At 46.0% G+C, this 13,643-nt stretch overlaps 1 protein-coding gene across 3 annotated transcripts in view; it reads right to left on the bottom strand.

Moving 5' to 3' along the window:
• IRF2 (interferon regulatory factor 2) overlaps nucleotides 1-7,731 on the bottom strand; it is an 85,141-nt gene extending 77,410 nt beyond the window's left edge. The window contains exon 1 of one of the 3 annotated variants that reach the window (XM_046648572.1): nucleotides 7,546-7,731. The gene's annotated coding sequence lies outside the window, so the exon portion shown is untranslated. The remainder of the gene's footprint in view (nucleotides 1-7,545) is intronic. The other 2 variants (XM_046648571.1, XM_046648573.1) reach the window with 2 other exon arrangements.
• Between the last annotated feature and the right edge of the window lie 5,912 nt (nucleotides 7,732-13,643).

The following is a 13,643-nucleotide window of genomic DNA, read 5'->3' as shown; positions in this document are numbered from 1 at the left end:
ACCCAGCAACATCCAGTTTACTTGTCCTAATCTTATACACCAGAGGTGAGGTCACGGGGGACACTTTAGAGCTGTCTTGAGAATATTTTTTCTGGTTTTAAAATTGTGCTGTTGCATTAAATTTGGGAAATACAAGTGTTTCAAGGAGGTAAAAAAAAAAAAAAGCCTAACACCCACAATGCCACCATCCAAATGTTTTCTTTCAGGTTTGTTTCTGAAATGGTGTACATACAAACACACACACATTTTCAAAATAAAATTAGGGTCACAATTGACATCCTCTTTTTCTCTACTCAACATATATCACAAACATTTTCCCATCATTAAAAGCCAAAACCTGAATTTTATAAGCTGTCTATACTCAGTGTCTGGATGTGCCATAATTCATTTAAACGTACTCCTATTGTTGGGTATTTAGGTTTTTTCCAAGTTTTCACTACAAAAAAAGCTAAGTCAATAAACATCCCAGTACATAAATCTTTGCCCCATCTCTGGTTATTTCACATTAAGTAGGTTCCTAGAAGCAGAATTAGTGGAACAGAGAGTTTGACATTTTTAAGACCTTAAGTATATAACACTGAATCGAATTCCAGAAAGTTTATTTCAGTGTAAATCCCAACTCCAATATGGAGTGCTTAGTTTCAAAATCAGTGAGCCTGTGATGGCATTCACAGTTCAATCTTAACTTGTGGTACCTATTCCTTAGGGAAACACAGTGGCGGCCCATTCTGTTTTCCCTCCTACAACCTCACAAAAATAAAACAGCAGCAAGGAAGACCAGCATGGGGAAGGAAGGAGGGCTAAGATAGCTCCAACAGTATTTCTGATAAATTTTATCAACATGTATCGTCCTCTTGGGCCTCATCGTTGCCTCCAAAGGCAATTTTGGATTGAGTCTGAGGCCTCAGGTGGGGGTATCAATTCCTACATCCTCTCCAGCTGCAACACTTCTCACCCTAAGGAGGCTTCAACCATGCCCCAGTGATAGACACCCACAAGCTCGTGTTCACCTGTCTAAAGTCAGTGAGGCAGGGCGGTTTCCTCATCAGACTTTATTCTTCCCCAGCCTAAAAAGGCCTAACTCCAAGGTCGGAAAGGGAGGGTCCTTCCAGCATTTCAACTTGTCCTGGAGTCACTCTCAATTAACCACTAACTTCTTTCCATCACCTCTGAAACGCCTTCAGTGACTTTTGTGGCAAGACAGAAATGTACCTGCGTGACTCCCTCTTTTCTCTCTCCCACTGGAGAAGTCAGGAGGCACTATTCTACTCTCCACCTTATTCTCTTTTTTCAGCTTCTCATCCCCCAAAGGTCACCTTCCACCGCCCTCCCACTCCTATTCCATCCCTCCACACACCCACTAACACCCTATCCAGGTGTTAGGACACTGTCTTCTCACCACGGTCACTTTTCTCATCATCTTCAATAATTCTAGGGTCAGGGGAACAAAAAAAGCTCCCTTCCAAGATAACACATTAGATATGACTTGAAATAAAGCAATTTGTATGCGGTTCCTTCTCATTCAAAATGTCAACCTCATGAAATGGGAAAGTCCGTAGAATTCTAAGCTTATGGAGCTATGCTGGTGTAGCCTGTCTATAAAATTTCTTTAGCTCCTACAAAAACCTGACATTGACAAGCTCACTAAGAACAAATAAATTGGAAGGTCACCTTCCCTTTGATCACATTAGGTGTGTAAGTACCAAATGCTGTTACACAGTTAGCAACAGATTGCTAAATATGCCTGAAAATTATACAGCAAATAGTTAACTCTCAAAGGTATACATTTGATGAAAACTGGATAGGATTTTTATCACCGAAAATCTTAAATTAAGATAGTTTGTAGAACTAAATTGGTTTTGCCCTTGAGATAAAAATGCTTAAAATCCATCATCAGAAAGCACCAGACAGCCTTCTGTTTCTCATAAAAATGGAGACTACAGGGGCCAGCTTGCTGGCATAGCGGTTAAGTTCACGTGCTCTGCTTCAGTGGCCCAGGGTTCACTGGTCAGATCCCGGGGACAGACCAACACACAGCTCATCAAGCCATGCTGTGGCAGCATCCCATATACAAAATAGAGGAAGCCTGGCACAGATGTTAGCTCAGCAACAATCTTTCTCAAGCAAAAAGAGGAAGATTGGCAACAGATGTTAGTTCAGGGCCAATCTTCCTCATCAAAAAAATAAAAATAAAAATATGGAGACTACAAGGCATGCACATTTTTTGCTTGACTCTAGTACTTTCCCGCTTATTGAAGCTGAACGCTAAACTGAGAAAAGGGCATATAAGCCCAAACAGAAACAAACAGAAAACAAACCCATAACTCTTTATGGCCTTCCCAGACAGAGAGACATACCATAAGACAAAGTCCTTCTTGTCTCTTCAGAATGAAAAATTCAAAGTATCACAACCATAACACTAATACCATTTTTGTATGACAAGCCAGGTCAACATGGGCAGAGCCAAGAAGAGTGACCAGATTCCGTATTCCAAGCATCATCTACAGTGTGGAGAACAGGTTCCATCCGCTTGTTTCCTGCATAGTGTGGCCTCTGAGCCAATAAAAAATAAAAAGATTTGGCCCTAGGAGGAGATCCTCCATTCAGTGGCTCTCCACCTTTGCTCTGGCCCACACACCTGAGAGACAGGGACCCAGGACATCCTGGTGAATATCAGAGGCTTACCAAGGGGGTGGGGGAATCTTAGGATGAGAGGGGCAAGAAGGGGAAGGGGCTCTCAAATCTGAAGGTCCCTGTGTGGTTTCCAAAAGCCCCCCAAACCCCAGGCAATTTTGATGCACACCTAGGTCCCATCCCCCAAAGATGACAGAACATCGCAGCCCCATTTTACAGATGTAAAAACTAAAGTCCAGAAAGAGGAAGTGATGCAAGAGTTAACAGAAGACTGACCGTCAACTCCAGGCCTCTGGACTCCTGAGTTCATTTCCACTACACAGAACCATGTACACAGCTGGTGGTCAAGAAATATTTAATAAATAAATGAAATAAGGGCACAATGTTTGTGTTTAACAAAATAATTGCTTGGGTTACTACAATGATTCATACCCTGGGGTTCCTGGATCCCCAGGAGAAATCGGGTGAGGGGGAAAATCATTTTAAAGGGATCTTTGAAGGTAAAAAGCTGGCAACCATGGGCCTGCTGCCTGCATCCCTGCCCCCCAGGGAGGCCTGGGCAAGGTCCTGGGGGCAGGGTCCTGGGGGCAGGGTACAGCTCAGCATCAGGGCCTGTAGTCTTGATTTACTGCCTGTATATTTCCCGTGGTATCTTATATAAAATAGCAGCTTCAGGTTAACTCTGGACCCTATAGATAGTTTATCATTCTTTGTTGAAACAGCAAGATTTTATCAAACCTCCTCACTCCTGTTCCCACCAGCCACCCACATCACGAGCACCACTCCTCAGCCCTGGGCAGACATTACACACCAAACATTGATCACACTCAGGCCAAAAGGAGGGCACAAATGAGCAAACAGGGCAGAGAGCCCTGACTTGTTACCCCAGGATGGGAAGGAACACAGTGTCCCATACAGACGAAAAGAAGAACTGACTTTATGATTAACAATAACTGATATTTCACAGCAATTTATATTATTTTATATACTACTTTATGTTTTTTGTGTTATATATTGTAAGTATATATTATTATATTTATTTTCACATATGTTGTCACTTACTATTTTCACATATAAAGTGTTCAGCACACAAGAAGCATTCAGTAAATGCAAGTTAACTGAATCCTTTTAAAGATGGTACAAGAAGATAGCAAAATCAGTTAAGGGCCTACTTGCAATAACACATAATGAATTAGAGAGTCTGCCGCAATGATGAAGAAAGCCAGACTAAAGCACATCGAGCTCAGGAAGATTTTTTTCTGATACAAAGAAGGAAAAGATACCAGTCCAATCACTGTTATTTTCATATCATTTGGTATCCATGGATACCATCTAACTTTTCTTCTGACAGCAAAAAAAAATTCACTGACAATATAATATTTCATTGTTAAATACTTTGATGCTTTACATAAAATAGTTATTCTGTGTTTAATTCCTTAGCATTATCTATATACTCTTAGAAGGAGTAAAATCCCTTCTTGCTGAAAATTCTATGCGAGAAAGTCAGTGTTTAATCCACAGTCATGCCTCCCTGGCTTTTTTAAATTAATAATAATCCCATAGAATCCTGAAAGTTAAGGCCTCACATATTTGTAGACTGCTGTAACTTATGCACCGTCTTTCATAAACAGTATCTCATTTGTTCCTAAAAGCAACCCTAACGGATACACAGTTAAGTATCATTATCACCTTCCATAGAACTAACCCCACCAGGGAATTACTCTATTTATCTTTCAGTTGTGGACTGTCAGCTCACCAACCCCAAGGCACCATCTCCCCAGAGGGTAGAGAAATTGTCTTCCTGTTTCCAGCTGAACCCTCAGAGCCTAGCACTGTGTCTGGGGCATAATGAATGTTCTAGGCATATTTATGAGATGAATAAATAAAGCCCCTTCTTGGCCTCAAGCCCGTTTTGGTATAAAGCACACACCGGAACCATGTCCCAGATACCCCATTTAGAGTTCACTGGTCTGTTCTCTATCAAAAGGAAACTGTGTAAAAATGTTCTAAAAACAAGAGCTTATACTCAATGAGACTAAAAATAAAAGTACACTGTTCTTGGAAACATGGGAAAATCGATGTACATCAAATGTAAAACACTCCAAGTTTCAAATTTTTCACTAAATTAAAACATCTTGAACTACCCTTAGTATATTGAATTTGTACCTAATAAAGAACTTCAGAAAGCAGAGGCAGAGAAAAGTGGGGCCATCGTTGAGAGAGCTGTCAGTACTTTAGGACAATCATTTGCCATAACTTGCTTCCAATTTAACTAGAAACCCTTACTTTTGATTATGATGTCATTTTTACAGGTAAGTCTGAAATACACGGAATTATCTCTAACTTTTGAAGGTCAACAGAAAAAAAGACAACTCATTGAGAATGAAATATGTAAATGTTTAATATTAAGAAGCAGCTACAAATCATAACAGACAAGAACTCTTGGATCTAGAGGCCAAAATCTAACTTCTTACATAACAGGCTGAGTTATAAATTATAATCATTCACTAATTACAGTGAAATTCCGGACTTTGCCACATCAATCAATAGATGTTCCAAGATTACCCCTTAAAAATACCAGGTTAAGTCCCAAATATTCCATCTGCGGAAGTTCCTTTTAAAAAGACAAGTTTTTCTAGGAGTTTTTAGGTTTCTATTTTCACCCTTTCCTCCTCCAAAAAAAGAATGATTGGGGAGAGAGGAGCGGTTTGAGAAAACGAGAGACTCTTCGATCTGCGTGCGTGATGAAGTTAACCAGGGATCACCATCCGGGTCGTGGTAAGGGAGCGCGCATCTGTCTAACATCAGGACACCCACCTTTCATACTCTGTCACCAGGCCCCTGTCTGCACCTGTCCTCAGGCACCGAAAAGTGCAGGCTGCTAAGTCCCAATGTTATTTGCAGGCAATCTGAAAACTAATAAAAGACTGCAGGCTCGACAGCAACCTTGGTGATTCCTGACAATCCACAACAGGAAATGTAACTATCCTCCACCCTCCCTAGCCATTCATCAAAAGCAGACCGAGTCACAGCAACAGGGACGCCAGAGGCAGGAGGCAAATGCCAGCACTTTTCCTCCTTTAGAAAGACTCTGCATTTTCTTATTCGGTAACCAAGATCGAGGAGCACTACCCACTGCTCACACTGGAGGGAGGAGGCTGAAGAGGGAGGGAGCGGGTAAAGTGTCCCCAAGTCCCAAAGACTATACTATGGGGTTAAAGACGAGTGAAGGCCCCGGTGCCAATGTGTGACAATTAGCCAGTCCCAGGGGTCACATTTACAGCTGATGACCAAGGGTCCTACCTACACCGACTGACCCGGGCGGCGCCCTGGTGCCCGGAACACTGTCCTTGCGCCCGGCTGGGGCTGCCACCCTCCTTCCCTTCTTGCCCTCTAACGCGCCAAGGGGGTGAGCGCAGCAAACGCACCCACACCTGGGGCCTCAGAGAGACGCCGGTGCGTCCTGGGGAGGAGGATGGGGCATCCTGGAGCCCTCCGAACTTGGAGAGGCGCCCGAGCCCCCGCGGGGGCCGGCCCCCAGGCCGGAGCGCCGAAAGTGGCCGCAGGCGGGCGGGCGCCACGACTGGCCGCGGCGGGCAGCGCTCCGGGGGCGAGCCCGGCCGGCAGGGCGGAGAGGAAGTGGCGGCCGCGGCTTTGCACCAACCATGTTCGGCCGGCGGGCAAATGCCACTCGGCGCCCAGAACGGGGTCGCAGGGCGCGGGGCAGGCGCTCAAGTCCCCACCCTGCGGCAGCCCGCGCCCCCAGACCCCAGGGGACACGCGCCCACGCCTGCCAGCGGGGCGCCGCTCGGTCCCCGGAGGCTCCCCGCCCCCACCTCGCCCGCTCCGCAGCCGAGGCGGGTCAGGCCCAGCGCGCCAGGCCGGCCCGGGGGCGCCCGCGGGGACCCGGAGGCGCCCGGCGCTAGGCCGCGGCCGGGGCAGATGACCCCTCGGCGCGCCGCCCTCCCGGGGCGCGCCGCCCGAGCCCCCCGCGCGCCGGGACAAGTGCAGTGACAAAGCCCCTAGGGCCAGGCCGGGCGCTGGCCGGCGGGAAGGAGGACGCGGCGTCCCTCCGGAGCGGCGGCGGCGGCGGCGGCGGCCCAGCCCCCAGGAAGCCGGGCGCGCCGGCCAGGCCCTGCGCCCAGCCCAGCTCGGAGCCCGCCCGCCGGCTCCCGCCGCTGACACCCGACGCCCGCGACCCTTGCCGACCCCAGGGGCGGGCGAGCTCTGGGACCGCCGCGGGGCGCCCCATCAAGTTTGCTGTCGCCGCGGCGGGAGGCGCCTCGCCCGGCCGGGGCGCGGGCGCAGACAGCCCGGCGGACAGCGGGATCCTGCTTATTTACGCTGGAGGCTGCCTGGAGAGAGGCGCCGCCGCCGGGCACCGAGAAGGACCCGCTCCCCTCCTTCGGATCCGGTGGCGACGGCATCTGTAAACACACACGCACATACATGTCCACGACAATTTTGTTTTAAAAGGAGGCCCGGCTCCAGCGGACGCGCACCCCCACACACGACACCTGGGGCGCAGAACCACACAGAGCAGGTCTGTGTCCATGGAGCCACCTCTCCTCATCTGCAAATCCAAAAGTGAAATTAAACCTCCACCGACCTCCTCCTCCTCCTCCTCCTCCTCCCTCTCTACCTCCTCCTCCTCCTTGCAGCCTCAGCAGCCCCAGTAGCAGCAGAAACAGCAGCAGAACCTGCTTCCCCTAAAATCAGATGATCCATAACGGCGCCGACTGTTCCTCCAAAAATCGGTATTAATATTTATGAACCTCAGCATTTTCCGTCTGCAAAACATCGTGTCAAACCATCAGGACACGCACGCACACAGATCCCCTCCGGTCCTCATAAACATGCCCTCGAGAAAAACACAACGCACAGTCACAACTATTATTTGAAAAATGTTACCTCTCAGTGTGCTTTTTCACGCTACCAATACAATTCCGCAAGGTTTAAATGTTGCTAGGGTGTATGAAATGGAAATGAAAGCCCGTCAGATGAATAATCGCAGGAGCAAAACTAAAAGTTACTCCCCGGCTTGCCTGAGAACAGTCCAGATCGAAAGCAAAACAAGGAGAGGAAACTGCGAAGAGCCGAGGCTGGAAATCCCCCCACCCCCCGCCCTCCTCCTGCCTCCCTCCCTCCCTCGCTCCCCCTCCGCCCTCCTCCCTCCGCCCTTCCTCCCCAGTGTTTGTTTCAGGCTTGTGCAACCGGGAGTCGGAGGCGGAGGGAGGGCGCGAGCGGCCGGGCCGGGAGGTGCGGAAGTTCGCCGCCGCTGTTCATTGGCAGGCAGCGCCGCTTTCATCATTTCTCGGAAAAGTCAATTTCATTTTCACTTCCCCACGTCGCGGCAGCGGGAGCAACAAGCGGCTGCTCGTGAGTCTGTTTCTCGCACACCGGGGCGCCCACCCTCGCCGCGCGAGCACTTGGGGGGCCGGGGGGTTCTGGGGGTTGACCCGGAGCAAGCTTGCGTTCAGGCCAGAAGCTAATGGCTGTCGGGGAGGAAAGGGGGTACCTGACTCTCCATCCTAAGGGTTACCTGGAGGTTGGGAGGGAGGGAGAGAGCGGGCGTCCGGGGAAGCAGACGGCCTCCCGCCATTCTCTTTGGTAGGGCAGATGTTTAGAACCGCTGTCTTCAAAGTGAATAAAAAGTCACTTTGTAACACTGCCCACCTCAAAGAAGCATAAGGAGTAATTAACTGACAAGACAGCGTTACTTAGATAGTTATGCAAGAACTGGGCCACGGGACTTGCACCCTTAACCTCATTTGAACCCTTATCAGTGGCTCAGGATGTAACCATGTGACGGCTGCTGCCATCTCTGCCACCACCTGGCGCTCTGTTCGGGGGCTAGCTTCGAGATAAGGAAGGCCTTGCTCTAGTAAATCAACAACAGCACGCTCCAGTGCACCAAAGTTACCTTGCTGCAGGACCAGGCGGGCAAGGATATGGGCTCATTTGACTTACAGACGTCTTGGTCGTGGCTGGCCCAGGAGAGAGGCTTTGTCCTATAGGACTTGCAGCCAGGTTCCAATTTGGTCTCCTTAACTTCCAAGCTGGGCCTTCTTGGTCAAGTTGCTTCACCCAAGGCCTCAGTTTTCAATTCTGTGAAATGGACTAAATGAGAATGCAAGAGGTATGGCACCTGTCACCTTCAAGCTCAACCTAATACAATTCACTTGGGACCTGCTGCTTTTTGGTCCCTTGCTTTAAAAGTATAGATTCCCCTTTAATTATATCTGTTTCTTCCCCTACACGCAGTTTGATCAGCCTCCTCCCAAACTTCTCTACTCAACAGGAAAAGTCCCTTCCTGGGAGGCCATAGCTAGATAGATGTAAAAACTTTTCTAACAACTTTAACACCCCTCTCTGCCACAGGAGTGCTGAATTCTAGGGACTGGAAAAAGAAAAATATCCAAATATACACGTGTCCTGAAAAAGGGGTGAAGGTTTAGTATTCTGTTTCGTGGCTGTGGTCTGAGAAATAGATCTCACATACACACATTATTTCTCACCCCCTCTCATACAATACTGTCACAGCCACTCACTTTCTTATTTCCTATAGCAGTGACCACTATAAGCAATTAGAGTCACTATATACAAACTCTGTAGGATCGTTGTCACTCTTTACCCACCCATGGACCCAAGTTAAAAACCCAATAGGCCTTTATGTCTTCTTTCCATACTTCCAATCAGTAGTATCCTATTGGCCTGTTGATGCCAATCCCGGATCCCTCTGGACCTGGCCCCTTCTGCATCCCCACTCCATTGCCTTCATTCGGTTATTGCAGTGGCCTCGTCACTGTGCTCTGTCTTCTCCTAACTCAGACTCCCCCAAGCTCGCAGCCACACTACTGTCCAAATTAAGTAGAAAATTAACTTCAGGTCAAGCAAAATTCCAATCCTAATTCCACTCTTCAAAAACCTCTCTGCAGTCTTCAGAATAAAGTCCCTATTATTTGACGAGACATATAAAGTCCATTGTAATCTGGCGACAAACTACTTTTCCAGCCTCATCTCCTGCTACTGTGCCCAGCAAGCTGTACACCTCTCCCTTGTCAAACCAGCTGCCATTCCTCTTTGTAAAACAACAGAGCCTTCCTCTGGCTTGTTATTTTATCCTTAGCATGTTGCCCGGCACATAGGGACTCAAATACTTGTGGATTAATAATTACTTGCTCTTTGTTCTCATAAAATATTTTAAACTTTATCAGAGTATTTTATTTTTTAATATAAATGTAGTCAATACGTATTGTACAGAAGGCACAAAACACAGAAAAGTTGAAAGAAGAAAATAAGCCACTTGAAATCCCACCAGTCAGTAATGGACCTCTTGATATTTTTATCTATTTCCTTCTAGTGATTTTTCTAAAAGGCCATTTCCAGTCCTCATCTGCTCAGTCTCTCGTATCATTTCATGATGCCCATCGTGCTCCCCGTTTCCATGATGCCCATGTGACACCGCTCTGTCCTTTTCTCTTTCTTGGCTGGCTCCTCTTCTGCGGCCAGCCCCCTGTTTCCAGACCGTCTATCCTCGACCTTCCTGTTTTCTCATTCTTCATGCTGTCTCTTTGACAAAGTGCTCTAACCCACACCCAAAGCTTCAGATATCCCTGTTTGGTAAGAACTCCAGGATTTGTCATTTCTGAGCTCTGGGTGCTTTACCTCCTGAAGGTTCCTTGGGTGCAACAAATTAAACATATCTAAAACTAAGCTCATAACATCTTTCCCTACAACCTTGTATTGGTCATTTCATTAACTAGCCAGGAAACTGGGAGGCATCATGGACGCCTGCCATTCCTGAGCCCCTGGAGTTCCCTGGGGCATGAGTATTGTTTCCAGTGTTCTGGGCCCCTACACTCATAAAGCATAGAATGAATTTCACTCTGTTCTCATGCCCCTGGTGAAATGTCGCTGCAGACCAAAAATATAAATACGAACCCCAAATCCACGTGGTATTGATATACACAGTCAAGATATATTTCTTAGCCCTTTGATGAGATGCTTCTAGTGGAAAATGGATCAATATAACAAAATATAACCTCTTTGAAAGTCTCTGGAAAAAAGTAACCTTTGCCATACCAAGGAAATCTGAGGAAACACCTTGATCTAATACAAAAACCATTGTTGCAACAGTCTTGTATAATGAAACCAGAATGATCTCCTCAGTGAGGCATGCTTGTGTTTTACCTGTGGAATGGAACATCCTAAAGGAAGATCTCCCTGGATGCATCAGGACCAATTTCTTTTCAAGGGAGTCGAGTAAGGACATGTAGAGATGGATCTCTCCATGAATGGAACTCAACTAAGGAAGAAATTGAAAGACACATTCCAGGGTAACTCCTTTCAAATGGGTTTTTTACTTATTTTTCTAATAAATGAGAATAGTTTCATCAAATAATCATTCAAGTAACAAACATGTAGTAAGTGCCCAAGAACTTTTCTCAGCACTGGGACTACAGTAGTGCACAAAACAAATGAAAAATCTCTGCCTTCCAAGTTTTCTTACAGTCTGTACATCAGCATGTTAATTTCCATTTGCATCGTCCCAGTCATTGCACCCACATCACCTCCATCTATAATCACAGCCTTTAGAACTGTACGTTAAAGTTAAGAATATAGAATATGATGGCACACCAACTAAAGCATTGCATATTTATGGCTGTGATGAAATCAGTAGCCCCTCATCTGTCTGTCAGTGGATGCCCTGATTTTCTCCACAGTATCACTGGTACCACTTCTGTCCTGACCACTAAGGCTCTCCTTCATGGTGCCGTAATTCAGGGGTTATAAAATCACGGAAGGTGAGTGTTCCACACTTGCCAGAGCAGTTGGCCAATACAGAGCCATAGATGAGAGTTCCGCATTGCAAAGAATCTTATTGTGAAGTCCATGTTGAATAAACATACAGCCAAGTTCGATTTTAGTTGAGACCATAGAACGGTGAAGATGTTGAAAAAGACTTCGATCAAAGTTCAAAGATCATAGGCACCAAGTTGGTGAAATTCTTGACTATTACCTCATGTAATGGTTTCTTCCGTTTTACTAGAAACTCTGAAATGAGGTTCATTTTGTTGCAATTATTCTCTGAAAATCACCAATTTAAATTGAGTAATATACATTGCCCAATCCTTAGTAATAAATATTTATTTTGTCCTGTTCTTCTGATGAAATAAGGGAAAAAATACTCTTTAAAATTGCCAGGATATATGTGTGCGTGTGTGTGTGAGGAAGAGAGAGAGTTTTTCTTCTCCAAAAGGAAGGCTTTCAACTTTGAAAACTTCATAAATTGTTTTCTGCTATAATTTCTCTGTTCCATCGCAAGTGGCTTTGAAATATTATTTCTCTATGGTGAGAAAGTAGTGCTTTTACTTTTAAAGTCAGAAGGAAAAAGTATCTATAGCTTTGCCTTGAAATTCTTTAGAAAGAATTACTATAGTAGTTTTGAGTATTAAAAATATTTTAAATAAGAAATAAATTTCAAATTTGTAATGTAAATTCAGTAAGCCACGTGATTTACTGAATCTGAATATTTAAAGAACTTTTCGTTACAGCTTCCACTGTTTCTCCATAAGTGCCTCACTCGCAGCATATGAAGCTTGGTGGCATTCAGTGTGTCCTCTTTGTCCCCAAACTTCCTAGTGGTTTGAATGATACATCTTTATTCTATTTGAAAATGTTTCAAAACTTGCCAATCAGAAAGACAGAAGAGCATCATAAAACAAAGGATTGAGAGTATTTTTAAATTCTCTCATTTGCTAGAAAATCTCCTCTCCGCTAAATCCAAAATGTGCCTGACAATTCATATATACAGCTTTTGGCACTCCCTCCTTAACCTTGGAGGCACCTCTGTGACATTTCCCACCCGTGTTTATAGAGCTCCAGGATGCTCCAGACGGTCTGAGAGCTGCTGTGAAGACAGTAAGGACAAGACAGGCCCCTGCTCTCACGGAGCTTACATTCCAGTGGGGGTGATGTCAACAGACAGACAGACAAGCAAACCAATAGAATGGTTACAGATTTGTATTAGTGTTCTGAGGGAAATAACCAGAGCTTCGATAGAAAATACTGGGGCATCTAGGTGGTCAAAGAAGGTTCCTCAAAGAAAATGACATTTAAGCCAAGACTTGAAGAATAAGAGGACACTGTATTAGTTTCCTAGGGTTGCCATAACAAAGAACCTCAAACTAGATGGCTTAAATAACATAAATTTATTCTCTTACCATTAGGGAGGCTAGAAGTGCAAGATCAAGGTGTCCATAGGGTTGGTTCCTTCCGAGGGTTGTCAGGGAACAATCTGTTCCATGCCTCCTGGCTTCTGGTGGTTTGCCAGCAATCTTGGGCATTCTTTGTCTGTAGACATATCACTCTGATCTCTGCCTTCATCTTCACATGGTGTTCTCCCTGCGTGTGTGTCTGTGTGCAAATTTCCCTGTTTTATAAGGACGCTAGGCATATTGGATTAGGGGCCCACTGTACTCCAGTATGATCTCATCTTAACTAATTACATCTGGAAAGACCTATTTCACATAAGGTCACATTCTTAGGTTCTGGGAATTAGGACTTCAACATATGAATTTGTAGGGGGATACAGTTCAATCCGTAACAGATACCCATTGAGCAAGGAAGCCCCTAGGCAGAGGAAAGAGTGGGGACAAAAGCCCTAAGAAGCAAAAGGGTCTGGTGGGGCCAGCCCGGTGGTGTAGTGAGTAAGTTTGCATGCTCCACTTGCACAGCCTAGGAGTTACAGGTTCAGATTCCAGTTGCGGACCTAGCACCATTTGTCAAGTCACGCTATGGCAGCATCCCACATAAAATAGAGGAAGATTGGCACAGATGTTAGCTCAGGGCGAGGCTTCCTCACCAAAAAAAAAAAAGGGTCTGATATGTGCTGGAAACTGAAGGAAGGTGAGTATGACTTTAGAGTTGTGAGTGAGGGTAAGAGAGGCACAGGCAGAAGCCAGGTGGGCAGAGGCCGGATCAAGGAGTTTGGGTTTATTCTAATA

Source organism: Equus quagga, chromosome 22, assembly GCF_021613505.1.
Source record: "Equus quagga isolate Etosha38 chromosome 22, UCLA_HA_Equagga_1.0, whole genome shotgun sequence".
Classification (NCBI taxonomy): domain Eukaryota; kingdom Metazoa; phylum Chordata; class Mammalia; order Perissodactyla; family Equidae; genus Equus; species Equus quagga.
The sequence above is the reverse complement of the archived record's forward strand: the minus strand, read 5'-3'. Positions and strand labels throughout refer to the sequence as shown.